This window comes from Chenopodium quinoa, unplaced genomic scaffold (genome assembly GCF_001683475.1).
Source record: "Chenopodium quinoa cultivar QQ74 unplaced genomic scaffold, ASM168347v1, whole genome shotgun sequence".
Lineage (NCBI taxonomy): Eukaryota > Viridiplantae > Streptophyta > Magnoliopsida > Caryophyllales > Amaranthaceae > Chenopodium > Chenopodium quinoa.
Window position 1 is genome coordinate 1,479,770 of NW_018743331.1, and position 14,665 is coordinate 1,494,434.

A 14,665-nucleotide genomic window follows, 5' to 3' on the forward strand; every position below is an offset into this window, starting at 1 on the left:
TTGACTCCTTCCCATTCCTGCTCTTGAGCTCATTTTTTTTTTTGTATGATTACTAATTATAATATGGAGAAGAACTTTTTTTTTTAGAATCTTAAGAATACTAATAATAATATTAAGGAGATTTTTTTTAACAAAAATATAACTCTATATAACACTTGAGAATTTGAGAACAATAAGAATTTTTAAGTAAGAGAGAAAGAAAGCTTGAATTTGTGTGGAAATTTGAGTGAAATGGAATTGGTATTTATAGGAAAAATAGAATGGATGATCATACACTTAAAAAACTAGCCGTTAGATACAAAAAACTAGCCGTTTTTTTTTTAAAATGGATGTTAGGCCGTGCGGGTCGTGCGAATTGTGCGGGCTGTGCGGGTTGTGCCGGCCGTGCGGGTTGTGCCGGCCGTGCGGGTTGGGTGGGTCATGCGTGCGGGTTGGGTGGGTCATGCGTGCGGGTTAGGTGGGTTGGCTCGTGCGGGTTGGGTGGGTCATTCGTGCGGGTGGGCCGTGCGGGCTGGGTTGTGCCAGGTGGGTCGGGTTAGGTGGGTTCACGGGCTAGGTGTGTCGAATTAAATGAGTCAAAACGGGTTGTGCGATTTGGGTCGAATCAAACGGGTTAAACTGAGCTGGGTTGAAATGGGTTGTGTCGAAAATTTTGGACCCACGACACAACCCGGATTAAATCCGAGCTGTGCCGGGCTGTGCCGGATTGAAACCGGGTCGGACCCACGTGACCCACCAGCCGTGCGAGTTAGGGTGGGCTGGGTCCAACCCGGCCCACTGGCCACCTCTATTAACAGGTTAACAAAAGTATGATACTCTGTACTAATTTGAGAAGGGACTCTTATAGTTGAGATTATTCTTATTTAAATTATAGTTGAGATTAAAATGAGTAAGGAGCCAATAGTTTGGATTATTTTTATTAATTTTTCCTTAATAAAAAAAAACAAATTACAATTAGGGATGGCAGTGGATCGGGTCAAATGGGAGACTCACCCCATCCCCGCCATGGGTGGTGGGGCGGGTATGGATTTTAGAGTAAGCCTGTCCCATCCCCTCCTCGGCCCATTACCCGCCTCATACTACTTTTTGTAAAGGTTGAAACAAGCTTGGAAGAGCTTAGAATCTAGACTATAATAAAATAATAAACATAAAATATTTTATTAATAACATTAACGTCGTATATGAATTTCGCCAAGTGGATGAAAAAAGAGGTTTATTAGAAATGATAATTCTTCGTATTATTGTCATATAATGTCATTATGGTAGCGGGTATGAAGCGGGTATGGGGCGGGTTTGAGGTGGGTATGGATATCCAAATGGGTGGTGGTGTGGGGATGGATATTAACTTGTACTCGGTGGGGTGGGTATGAATGTGGATATTGTACCCGCCATGGGTGGTGGAGCGGGGATGGATATAAGATTTTTAAGCGGGTATGGGTGTGAAGGTACCATCCTCCTCATCTGACCCACCCTATTGTCATCCCTACTTACAATAGAAACTTTTGTTTGTTGCTTTGTTTTTGCTTTCTCTTACAATAACTTACAATAGTTTATTAGCTTTCCCTTGTTTTCTGGGCTTGTCTCTCGTTTCCACAAAAAAAAAAAAAAAACTTTTTACCAATGAGATGATCTCACAAAAATTTATCACTTAATTAAAAAAAGCCCTTACATAGTTACATTATCTAAAAGACTATAATGAATGAGCATAATCATAGATGTCAAAACATTGAATTGGAGCATTAATCATCTTCCCATTAGTCATATTATAAGGAGGTGAAAATATAACTTCAATCCCCTCGCATATTACTTGGATCTCATACTTGTTATCCTCCCCATCTTTTAAACTCCAAACCCCACCTTGAACATGTACCGTAAATTCCAATTCTTTGTAACTTGCTAAATCCTTAACAACGGAGCTAACGGCCGACTCCGATAGTTGTGCACCCTTCACACCACCCATCTCTAGCCGCACAATTTGCTGTGGTGTAGCTTGGTATATAGTAGGCCTGACCATGGCTAACGAGAACATCTCATGGTAGTCCACCAACACTTGGAGAGACTCAACAATTGTTGCTTCCTTGAACATCATGGAGAGTGTTAGGTTTAAACCAGCCGAGGTCACGGTCACAAAATTATTATTATTATTAGTAGTAATATTATTTGTGATTGACATTGAAGTAACCCCTAAAGAGTCGACCTGAAAACTCGAATTTGGTACGTATAGTATTGCGGACATAATTAGTGAAACATGTAACGCGACTATAGTAATAGGAACCAATAAGTAACACCATAATAAACACTCATCCTCCTTGTCAATGTTGTTGTGAATTTTGTGTCTCATACTTTTCGTGTCATCTTGGTTGTCTCGAACCGGGACTATTAGTGCTGTACGTACTTCTGCCTGTTTGTTGTTTGTTGTTGTCGTCGTCGTTGTTGTGTTAGTTGGTATATTGATGAGTTTTGTTATTGGTAGGGTTGTTGCACAAATTATACCAATGTACGGGGTAACCAACAACGGAAGTCTCTAGGCAATGAGTTACACCACTTTCTAATGATGCTTGTTTATCTTTCTCACAAGAAATTGACATTGTTAAAGTACAATACTTTATTTTTATTGTTATTTTATTTTATTTTATTTTTTAAATTTAGTAGATGAAGAGATTTGTTTAGACGTTATATATCTCAAATTTCACATATATCCTAATTTAAAGGGTTTAGGTTATGTATGATCCTATCAGGATTGTGAAGTGATATTAATTTGGGTTATATAGTAAATTAATAACTTGAATCTGGTTAGGATTCTGAATTAATCGATCAATCGTGCTAATGTATTAGATAGGTGAAACATTAGATTATTATGAAAATATAATGATAAATTTTGAAGTCATTAATTTCTTGTTAAATTTTTTTTTTTTTTTTGACAATTAGATAGAAAAATGAAACTAATATATACGCTCCATAAATTATCAAAAATTATCCTACTATTAATTAAAATCACATATTTTGCAATTCGATCAAAGGAGGCTATAATAGTTATCCATTGACTATTTTTTTCTTTGAAACTTAATTAAACCATTGTATTTTATCCCTTGCCTTTTTTGAACTATTATCTTAAGTGCAAAATTATACTAAAATGTTACAATGAGGTTTCATCCCAAGACTAAGGCTTTGTTTTCTCCATTTCATTTTTTGCTAAATTGAAATTATGTTTTTTTAAGGTGAAGAAAATAGAGCCTAATTGACAACAACTCAGGTTATAAAGTGAAAACTATTAACCAAATTGCTTCACCTAGTGTTAAATTAGTCACGAAATCTCAATAATGTTCACTGTATTTCTCATTCATCTTCATGGTCACAATACAGGTATATGTAACAATAGGGTTGACATAACCCTAATATTCTCCAATATCCTATTATATCTTCACATAAGATATTTACCCAAAATATTATCAACACATCACAATACCTAGCTACGCAGTCCTACACAATGTAGTCTACACTTGAAAGTAGAGGAAAGAGGTAAGGAATTTCTTAACAAGCAAATATAGTAGATGAGAGTCGAACTTATGACCTTAAACTCATAAGATAAGTTCCTCCACCAACTCCACCAAACTTTTTTGGATTACAGTCCGTATATTATTTGATTGCAGCCATATGTTTATTAAAGAATCGAAGATGTAATCTACTTATCTCCATCACTCCATGACCATGAACGAAAGCGACTACTTAAACCACTTGTTTGTGATCCATTGTTTTTGAGCTCAAACGCTCAGTTGACTGTAATACAGTATCATCAAGACATCAATGGACCCTGAGCTGACACACTCACACTATTTGCACTATTACTGATTATAGAAAGGGTGCGCCTATTTTTGTTGTAAACATTTATTTGACTCTTTCTTGCCAAATCACATGTCACCCTACAATCTATTGTAATTCCGTATCAAAATAATATTTCATTCGTATTATAAAAATAGTAACAGTTTAATTAAGGCTCCGTTCCTTTCATCTTATTTTTGCTGAACTGAAATTATTTTTACTGAGCTGAAATTATTTTTACTGAACTTAAATTATTTTTACTGAAATGAAATTATTTTTGCTGACTTGAAATTATTTTTACTGATTTTCTATTATATTTTCTCTTTAAGTTTACTAATTTTTACTGAACTGAAATTATTTTTACTGAATATTATTTTTTTAAGGTGAAGTGAACAGGGCCTAACACACGTATCTATGTACAACTTAACCATATATATATATATATATATATATATATATATATATATAATAAAAAGTATAAAGATTGATATAACGAAAATATACATAAAGACTAATCCATAAGTATTTAATTGATGACATTTTTTTATATATATATATTGATAAAAAAAAATAGTCAAATTAATTATATGAATAGCACAAAATTCAAATTGTTGATTAATATGAACGGAGGACATAGTAGCTTAGCTCCGATCCGAATACTTTTTCTATTTTTGGAAAATTCAACTTGCTAAATGTACTCTTATTTCTAGAGATGCATATGGGTGTAAGAAAAAAAAATGTGAATCAAGTATGACAAATGGGCCGATATGTGGTTGAATGTAAGGAAAGTGTAGAAATTATAGGCTTGTTCGGTAAATATAATTGTGAAGGTAGTTGTTAGCGATGGTAATAGACTAATAGTTGTTAGTTAAGCAAGTAATTGTTAGCTGTCAACAAACTGTTAACTATGAAGATAGGTAATTAAAGTATGATTGTTTGGCAAAGTATCAGTTGATTAGCTGTTACATATAAAAATCAATATTTTTTTCTAAAATTATAGATTAAATTTTCAACAGTTACCTCTAATTTTCAAAATCTAATAATATTTCTAACTTTTGATAAAAGCTAGCTCCATCACTAAACTGCCAAAACACTCATATATTTTTTAATAAGTAGCGGTTTGATCAAAACTAAAAGCTACTGCCCGCCCTAAAGTGGAAGTAAATCGAACTTTTTGACATGACTTAAAAACAAAAGTGAGTCGAAATTTCGGAAACGAAGAGAGTATACTCCGTACAAAAAATTAAACGGTGTAAATAAAAATATTATTATGTAATATATTGTTGGATTATATATTTCAATATCAATTTCTAATTTTATACATTTCAATTATCAAATGTTTATTTTATTAAGTTTTACTAATGCTCGTACCAACTACCAAATACATAGAAGTATATTTAAGCTCAATGGTAGGCAATTAATAAATACTTCAGTCAAAGTGTACTGTTTCAAATATTTAGCCATTTAGGAACGAACGAAAGGAATATGAGACATCACTTTTCTTTTTCACCTTTTCCTTATAACAACATTTCACTTTTTTCAACTTAGCTCCGTATCTCTTTTACTTTCCAATAATCAAGTTGAGTTGATACTACTTAGATAAATGTAACCATTATTTTAAGGGATTTTCCGATAAGACATAATAAGTTCCTTACCTGTATAATTACACAAATTATTATATGTGATTGGACGCATCATGTGACCGGAGTTACTTATTTAGGAGTAACCCCTGACCGATCGAACAAGTAACCCCTGATCAATTAAGTAACCCCTAATCGAGTAACCCCTGATCGACCAGGTAACCCTTAACCAAGTAACCAATGACTAATCGAGTAACCCCTGAATAAGTAACCACTAACCGGGTAACCCCCGAATAAGTAACCCCTGAATAAATAACCCATGAGTAATCCCTAAATAAATAACCCCGGCCACACAAAAACGTATTGAATTAATTTTATTAAAAAATATAATGAGAATATTTTCATAGTTATTTAGATTATATTGATGAATTTAAAAATAATTTCTTTAGGGTTCACCATTTCCTTATTTACTTCCTATTTATCTTTCAAAAAAAAAAATACTTTCTTTTTATAGGGTTTTCTTTGAATTTTGACAAAATACGTTTACTTTTTGTTATTTAAAAACTAACTGTTATTTAAAAACGGAAAAAGTAAGTATTATCTCAACGTCATTCATACATATGACAAATGTTAAATTAAATGAGACCAATTTTATAGGCTTAAACGAACCTTTAAAGAAAATAAAATATTTATGAATGCTTGTACATCCACGAGTAGAACCGTTTAACCACGAAACCATTTGTGATTGGTCCTCAACTGAATTTGTCTTTATTCAAAACTCTGCTGTACTCATGCAATAAAGGACAAATTATAACATGTGGTCATGTGGATGTTATATTGCTATAACATTGTAATCTCCGGTTAATATCCAATCTCTAGCCACGATCATTCGTAGTCTTCTTGTTCTCCACCTTTAGTTTAGTTTATATCGCCCAAACTTAAAATCGTTTTGATAATAGTACACCCTCCGTCTCATATTACTTGTCCCGTCGCATAAGCAACATTATTCAAATCGTTCACTAGCTAGTTGATTGAAACCTCCACACCAATGGTTCAAGTACATTTACCACAAAAGAACTACCAAGACATGAAGGATGCGTCAATATTGACAAACCAAGAGGTGATGAATAATAATAATTTTGATGAGAAAACACAAAATATGATCACCATTAAAGGGATTATTGGGTTAATAATGTCGCAAATTGATGAGGATGATGAGAAAGAAGTGATTTCTCTAGGGATGGGCGATCCGACGGCGTATTCGTGTTTTACGACGAGTAATGTAGCAATGGAAGGTGTGGTTGATGCATTGTCCTCGGCTAAGTTCAATGGTTATGCTCCTACTCAAGGTCTTCCACAAACTAGAAAGTAATGCTTCTAACAATTTATTTTTTTTTTTTTTTTTTTTTTTTGCTTAATTTTTTGATGCATTATTTTTGTTGATTGCTTATTTCGTTGTTTTGAACAATTAATTAATGAACGAACTAGAGAAATATGAAACTAATCAAAAAAATGAGATTGAATTGGCTTACAATAATGAATAGGTATTACATGTAATGTAATTAGATTTATATTATTGTTATTGTCTAGCCTTATAAAATTTGAGGAAATGAATCATTAAATGTTTTTATATCAATGATAATCTCATTAATCAAATATCCTAGAAGTGGTTTGTTCAGATTGGTTGAATCCCCGAAAGAAGCACTATTAGATGTCATGGAGCTAGTTCAATAGGGTAATTTAAACTAAGAAGATTCAAGATAGGGTAAAGTTAGGAATTGTTAACATTTGGAGTAACTTGAAGTCTAGTACGGAGAAAAGATTTTTTTTTTTTTTTTGGTTATTACTCGTACAAAATAAATTGGTGATAAGGGGAATTTCTGCTGTTAAGTTTTCTTTGAATTTTACCAACTTAGCGAAAAAAAAGAAATCGTCTTTCATGTTGTTTGTTGTTACCACGGGTTTTCTGTGATTTGTCCATTATGACCTTTTATACATTGACTTTCATACACAAGTACAACTAGAGGTGTCCACCGTGCGAGTCGTGCGAGCTGGGTTAGGGTTAGGTGGGTCGCGGGTTGGGGTTTCATGACACACGGCACGACACACGTAGGGTAGGGTGGGCCGGGTCGTGGGTTGGGTCGGAGAAGTTGGACACACCAGGGTTAGGTTCGTGGGTTAGACGAGTCGTGGGTGGGTCGAGCTGGGTTTGTGGGTTAGACGGATCGTGGGTGGGTCGAGCTGGGTTTGTGGGTTAGACGGGTCATGGGTGGGTCGAGCTAGGTTCGTGGGTTAGACGGGTCAAGGTGGGTTAGTGAGTTAGGGTGGGTCGAAGGGTGGGTTAGTGGGTTAGGGTCGGGTGGGTTTGTGGGTTAGGTGGGTTAGGGTCGGGTGGGTTAGTGGGTTAGGGTCGGGTGGGTTTGTGGGTTAGGTGGGTTAGGGTCGGGTGGGTTTGTGGGTTAGGGTCGGGTGGGTTCGTGGGTTAGGGTCGGGTGGGTTGTGTGGTGTTTTAATTTTTACAAAATTAACAATTTGATGGCTTGCTCTTAATTAAGATGCCTACGTATCCTTATATTATAAAATAAGGAATCAAAGCCAGCGTAGTTCTTATATTGTACTTCTTTTGAAATTTGGGGGGGGGGGGGGCTTGGACCTATCTTTAGAAAACTAAAATTTAATTTTGCAATTAAATTGTAATTTTCGAAAAATAAGTTGCCTACGTATCCCGAAAGAATCAAAGCCCACGTAGTTCTTAGCGTACCTGATTTAGACTTTTCTAGCCACCCATGTTTGTTGCATCATCATCCCCGGAAGCTGCATCATCCGTTGACGACTCCAATATCATCACAGGATCATCTTCATCGTCTTCGTCTTCCTTTAAACCTTGAGTTCTTCTTTCAGCTTGATCCCAATCTTTCTTACAAACACAAATTTGAATGCTTTCCGGAGTTAAGCGAGATCTTTTTTCATCTAACACTCTTCTACCTGCACTAAAAGCAGACTCGGAAGCAACAGATGAAGCGGGAACTGCAAGTATATCTTTTGCAATTCTCGCCAATATAGGAAAACTTTTTTTATGTTCTTGCCACCATTTTATAATTTGAAAGTTGTTGTTGGTCTCATGTTGATATGACAAATAATCATTAATAGCAAGTGTTGAAGAAGATGATGATGAGAATGATGTAGATGCTTTGTGTTTTTTTTTCATAACTTTATCAAGAAAACCAAATCTAGAATCGGAAGTGCTAGTAGTAGTTGGTGTTGCCAAATCAAAACCATAAATAGATGCATAATGATCATAAAGGTCTCCCAAAACAGATTTGCATTTGTTAATATATTCACTAACATCATAATCGATACTTAAACTTGTATAATAAAATTCTAAAAGATTTTCCAAACCTTCAGCTTTGACACCGGGGTCAAGAATAGCAGCAATTCCATAAATGATTGGAAATTCACTAAAATAAGTATGCCACTTACGTTTCATGCTATCAAGAACGGGACGAAGTCCATCAATCTTCATATGCTCTTCGATGGTGTGAACAACTTTAACACACTCAATTATGACTAAATGAACGTTAGGCTCATAAATATAAGAGAAAATATGAGTTGCACTATCAAAAGCATTTAAAACATCACGAACAAAAGAAGCATTAGTCCAATGACTTTCGGTTATTAACTCAGTAGGATCAACACGAGTCTCATTGTAAAGTTGGGTCAAAATATCACGATACTTTATAGCATCACTCAACAACTTGAAAGTAGAATTCCAACGGGTAGGGGTATCAATAGACCATTGTCTTTTCTTAAGACCTCTCTCTTTACACATAGCTATGTACTTTCTTCTAACTGACTGAGTAATCCTAATCCATTTTATAACTGTTCTAATTGGGTTTAGCAATGGTTGCAACTCAGCGAGACCCTCTTGAACAGACAAATTCAAAATATGAGCACAACATCTAACATGCAAGAGACTACCACCCAACAACAAATTCAACTCGGAGTCATTTTTCAAATAGTCAATACACTTTGTGTTTGCAGTTGCATTATCAAGAGACAAAGAAAAAACTTTATTATTCAAGTGAAATTCTTTTAAACAATCCAAAATACGAACTTTGATGTTAAAACCGGTATGCCTTTCTTCCATAGCTTGAAAACATAGTATACGTTTTTGAATAAACCAATCATCATCCACCCAATGAGCAGTAATGCAAAGAAAAGGTTCGCCAAAACTAGAAGTCCATGTATCACTTGTAAAACTAACACGACCATCAAAAGTACGAAATAATTCAATCAAACCACTCCTATACTTATAATAAGAAGTTTGTGTATAACGTCTTAGGGTATTTCGGGGGACACGAGTAAATGCAGGTTGTAATGCAACTTTATTAAAATGCTCAACGTTTGCATTTTCACCGTAACTAAAAGGGTATTCATTAGCAATAACTAAAGTACTCATTTCATCAATCATTCTATCTTTATTATAAATGAAAGGTGTACCTCCGCCGGGTTGGTTCATGTATCCACCCAATTGTGTTTGGACGCCACCCCCCGAAGGACGGGGGCCATTTTCGAACAAGTCGTGTTTATTTTGCAAATGCCGACTCAAGGTTCCGGTTCCATCTCCCGTTTTCCAATTATATGACTTGACATTTGCACCTAGCGCCTTGCAAACTAGGCATGTACACGTGAACCTCTTTGGTTGACCAGGTTGCCATCCCGGGGGTGTGACCTCAACTCGTTCAAAATGTTTCCACACCCAAGAAAAATGTGCTCGACCTCTACTTTCACCGCCACCACCTTTCATAAATCAAATTATTAAAATTAATTTTTAAATGCTATTCATGAAAATAAGCTTTTAAATTTTAAATATTTTAATTATACTTATTTAAACGCATTTTTCATGGTAATTAACTAATTGTAAATCATAGAAAATTGGAAACTAAACTAACTTTATAATCATTAATAATAGTTTTTTTAAATATTCATAACAATAAAAATTTAATTAGAAATTACCTTGAGATGAAGGTTGAGATGTTGGTTGCGATGGAGGTGGCATAGTTGAACTTGATGATTGGTGGGACTCGTGGGAGAAATGTTGTGGTGGAGACGTTTGAATATTTTGCCTATCTCCTAAACCATAATCTCCATATTCATTGACAAATTGGTTTAAATTTTCCGTATTAATTTCATACGAAAAATTTGCACCACCACTCCTTTGGCTACCACTTCGACCACCACTTTGACTCCTTCCCATTCCTCCTCTTGAGCTCATTTTTTTTTTGTATGATTACTAATTATAATATGGAGAAGAACTTTTTTTTTTTAGAATCTTAAGAATACTAATAATAATATTAAGCAGATTTTTTTTAACAAAAATATAACTCTATATAACACTTGAGAATTTGAGAACAATAAGAATTTTGAAGTAAGAGAGAAAGAAAGCTTGAATTTGTGTGGAAATTTGAGTGAAATGGAATTGGTATTTATAGGAAAAATAGAATGGATGATCATACACTTAAAAAACTAGCCGTTAGATACAAAAAACTAGCCGTTAGATACAAAAAACTAGCCGTTTTTTTTTTAAAAATGGATGTTAGGCCGTGCGGGCCGTGCGGGTCGTGCGAATTGTGCGGGCTGTGCGGGCCGTGCGGGTTGTGCGGGCCGTGCGGGTTGTGCCGGCCGTGCGGGTTGGGTGGGTCATGCGTGCGGGTTGGGTGGGTCATGCGTGCGGGTTAGGTGGGTTGGCTCGTGCGGGTTGGGTGGGTCATTCGTGCGGGTGGGCCGTGCGGGCTGGGTTGTGCCAGGTGGGTCGGGTTAGGTGGGTTCACGGGCTAGGTGTGTCGAATTAAATGAGTCAAAACGGGTTGTGCGATTTGGGTCGAATCAAACGGGTTAAACTGAGCTGGGTTGAAATGGGTTGTGTCGAAAATTTTGGACCCACGACACAACCCGGATTAAATCCGAGCTGTGCCGGGCTGTGCCGGATTGAAACCGGGTCGGACCCACGTGACCCACCAGCCGTGCGAGTTAGGGTGGGCTGGGTCCAACCCGGCCCACTGGCCACCTCTAAGTACAACCTTTTCAAAAATTTGCATTTTACAATTGTATACGAAGTATAATACATTAAAATTTGATTATCTTTTGTCATGCAATTTTGGATAGATGTAAGTTTGTTATGATATTGTACTTGCCAGTAGAAATGGTATAGAGCGGTGGATGTGGGCTGATGGTTATTGAAGGAACAACCTGTCGGGGTCACATTGGAATGTTGGACCAAGTCGGCCAACCATTCCAAGAGTGTTCTTGTTTTGTTGGGCTGCACATTGGCAAGGACTTGACCGACTTGTTATAGCATGTGCCTCTAAGATCTATTACGAATGCTTCACTTTAAATGTCAAAAATTAAAGAAAACCATGTGAGAACTTTTATTGTAAAGCTCTTAAGTCTCTCACATTCTAACATAGTGGTTTGAGGTTCAATTCTTACATTTTGAGCCTTAGGATTGGATGGTAATTGCATTTCTTCTAGGTAATCTATGCTTAATTAACATTTATCACCCGCTTTTGCCTTGGTTTCCAGTAAAAATTAATTGTTTGTTTGTTGGACAGGGCAATAGCTGACTACTTGTCTCATGATTTGCCATACAATTTAACCAAGGAAGATGTATTCGTGACGTCGGGGTGCACAAATGCCATAGATATAGCACTGTCTATACTTGCTCGTCCAGGTGCCAATATATTGGTGCCTAGACCAGGCTTCCCAATCTACCAACTTTGTGCTTCCTTTAGGCAACTTGAGGTTAGGCACTTCAACCTTCTTCTGGCTAGGAGCTGGGAAGTAGACCTTGACGCCGTTGAAACTCTTGCTGATGAGAACACTGTTGCAATTGTTGTCATCAACCCTGGAAACCCGTGTGGAAATGTTTACTCTATCCAACACTTGTTACGGGTTAGTCTTTTCCCTCTCTTATGCATTGGCTCTGACATGTATATGAGACGATTTCACAATAACTTTTATTTGAAACGACATATTAATATATCTAGTTACGTAGGGTAAAGTATGTCACTGGATAATTAATTCTGTTTCATTTCAGATTGCAGAGATAGCAAAGAAGCTTGGAATTATAGTCATTGCTGATGAAGTTTATGGTCATCTTGCTTTTGGGAAGAACCCATTTGTTCCAATGGGAACATTTGGATCAATTGCTCCTGTTCTGACTCTCAGATCTTTGTCGAAGAGATGGTTAGTCCCTGGTTGGAGACTTGGTTGGCTTGCTGTAACTGATCCCACTGCCATCTTTAAGCAGCCTAAGGTTTACGTCTTATGCACACTCATACTCCCTTCGTTTTTTTCCAAAATAGTACTCAGTTTAATCATGATTGGAATTGTGGAACATGATACAGTAAACTACGGGTGATAATGAGCCAAGCTGACTCGTGAGCTACTTAAGCTCAACTCTATATATCTTCTTGAGCCTAGTAAAGCTAGGATTTACTCAAGGAGTGTGATGTTATACTTCTATACTCAATCAATAGGTGATACTTAACGCTATGTGTTTGTCTTGCATCATACTCAGGTCATGGAGCGATTGAAAAAGTTTTTTGATATCTACGGAGGACCACCAACATTTGTTCAGGTTTCAATTTGTAAAGCTTAATTAGCACTAATTATTTTGAACCTTTACTTTGCTGTCTACTAAAGTCTATTGTTCTAATTTTAGGCAGCAGTGCCACAAATCCTAGAGAAAACCGATGATGCTTTCTTCAAGAAAATATTAACATTCTGAAGCAAACATCAGAGTTGTGTTTTGAAGGCATAAATAAGATTCCCTGCCTCAATTGTCCTCAGAAACCAGAGGGCTCAATGGCTGTAATGGTAAGTTTTTAGTCATATACTCAGTACTATCTTGACACCCCACATTAATGATTAAATTACGCTATTGAATGTTAACTAATTTAGTTGGTAAAATCCAGTTGGGTGGTATCCTAGGCCTTTCATCATAGGCAGTTTTCTAACCTGAAATTCTGAAAGCATGATTTGGGAATCAATGACTGATTTTATTGCAATAATCTCTGCAGGTAAAATTGAATCTTTCTTTATTGAAAGACATCAGTGATGATATTGACTTCTGTTTTAGGTTGGCTAAAGAGGAATCTGTCGTCATTCTTCCAGGTATGCAACGAAACTATCAATATGTTTACGAGTATATCTAGTTCTTTTCCCTGAGTTCTCGTCTTCACATTAACCCGTCTCCATTAATGTTCATCTCTCGTGCATCATGATCATTCATATTATAGCAGGAAGTACCCAGTCTCTACTCTAGGATCCTTTCCAACTCTTATAAACCTTATATATATAAATTTGCTAGAATGAAAAATGAGAATATAAGAAAGCCACTTAAAAATTGACACATGTCCCACTTCCTAATTTTTTAAAAATAAATATTCCTTAAAAGTTGACATATATATATATATATATATATATGTGTATTAAGTGCTAACAGATACAAGGATTGATGTTGCAGGAGTTGCAGTGGGAATGAAAGATTGGCTTCGGATCACCTTCGCTGTTGAGCCCGCCTCGCTTGAAGAAGCAATACGTAGGATAAATTCTTTCTGTTCAAGGCATGCCTATCAACTGGATTGAAACTAATGAACATATGCTGCCCAATTTCCTACCTATTATTGCTAAGAACTGTAAATAGACTAAGAAACAACGGACCTTTTATATAGTCCAACTTAGTTTTTATTTCCTTATAAAAACAAGGAACTAAAAACGAAATTTAGCATATAGGGTTACCGCAATATATACTATGTGCCAACTTGTCAAAGGCCATATATTTTGCAAAAACAAAAAACGATAAACGAAGATATAATATACTTTTATTTTAATACATTTAAGTTAAACTCGTTGTCATTAAGAAGTCATATTCAGGACTTTAAATCGATATGTACTCGATATACAATATATCATTATTCTTTGTGGCTCTATGTGCATCAAAACACTATATAAATATCATACACATATACACAGTGGCGAATTGACATCATGACATCCTAGATCTAGTGCTCCCAAGGTCCCCACCAGTTGGCTAATCTTGCCCAAAATTATGGGTCTTTTGTATATTATCTATCAAAAACAATAGACTAATTGGCTCGAATTCAATTGGGTAAGAATTATTTAAAATACATAAAGCAACTAATAACACGGCAATACAAAAAATATCTGATTATAAACAAATAAGATATGCTTACCTTAGAAGA

The 14,665-nt window shown here is 35.8% G+C and overlaps 1 pseudogene; it reads left to right on the forward strand.

The window, feature by feature from the left end:
• Positions 1 to 6,215: 6,215 nt before the first annotated feature.
• LOC110737699 lies at positions 6,216 to 14,536 on the forward strand (annotated as a pseudogene).
• The last annotated feature ends 129 nt before the right edge of the window (positions 14,537 to 14,665 follow it).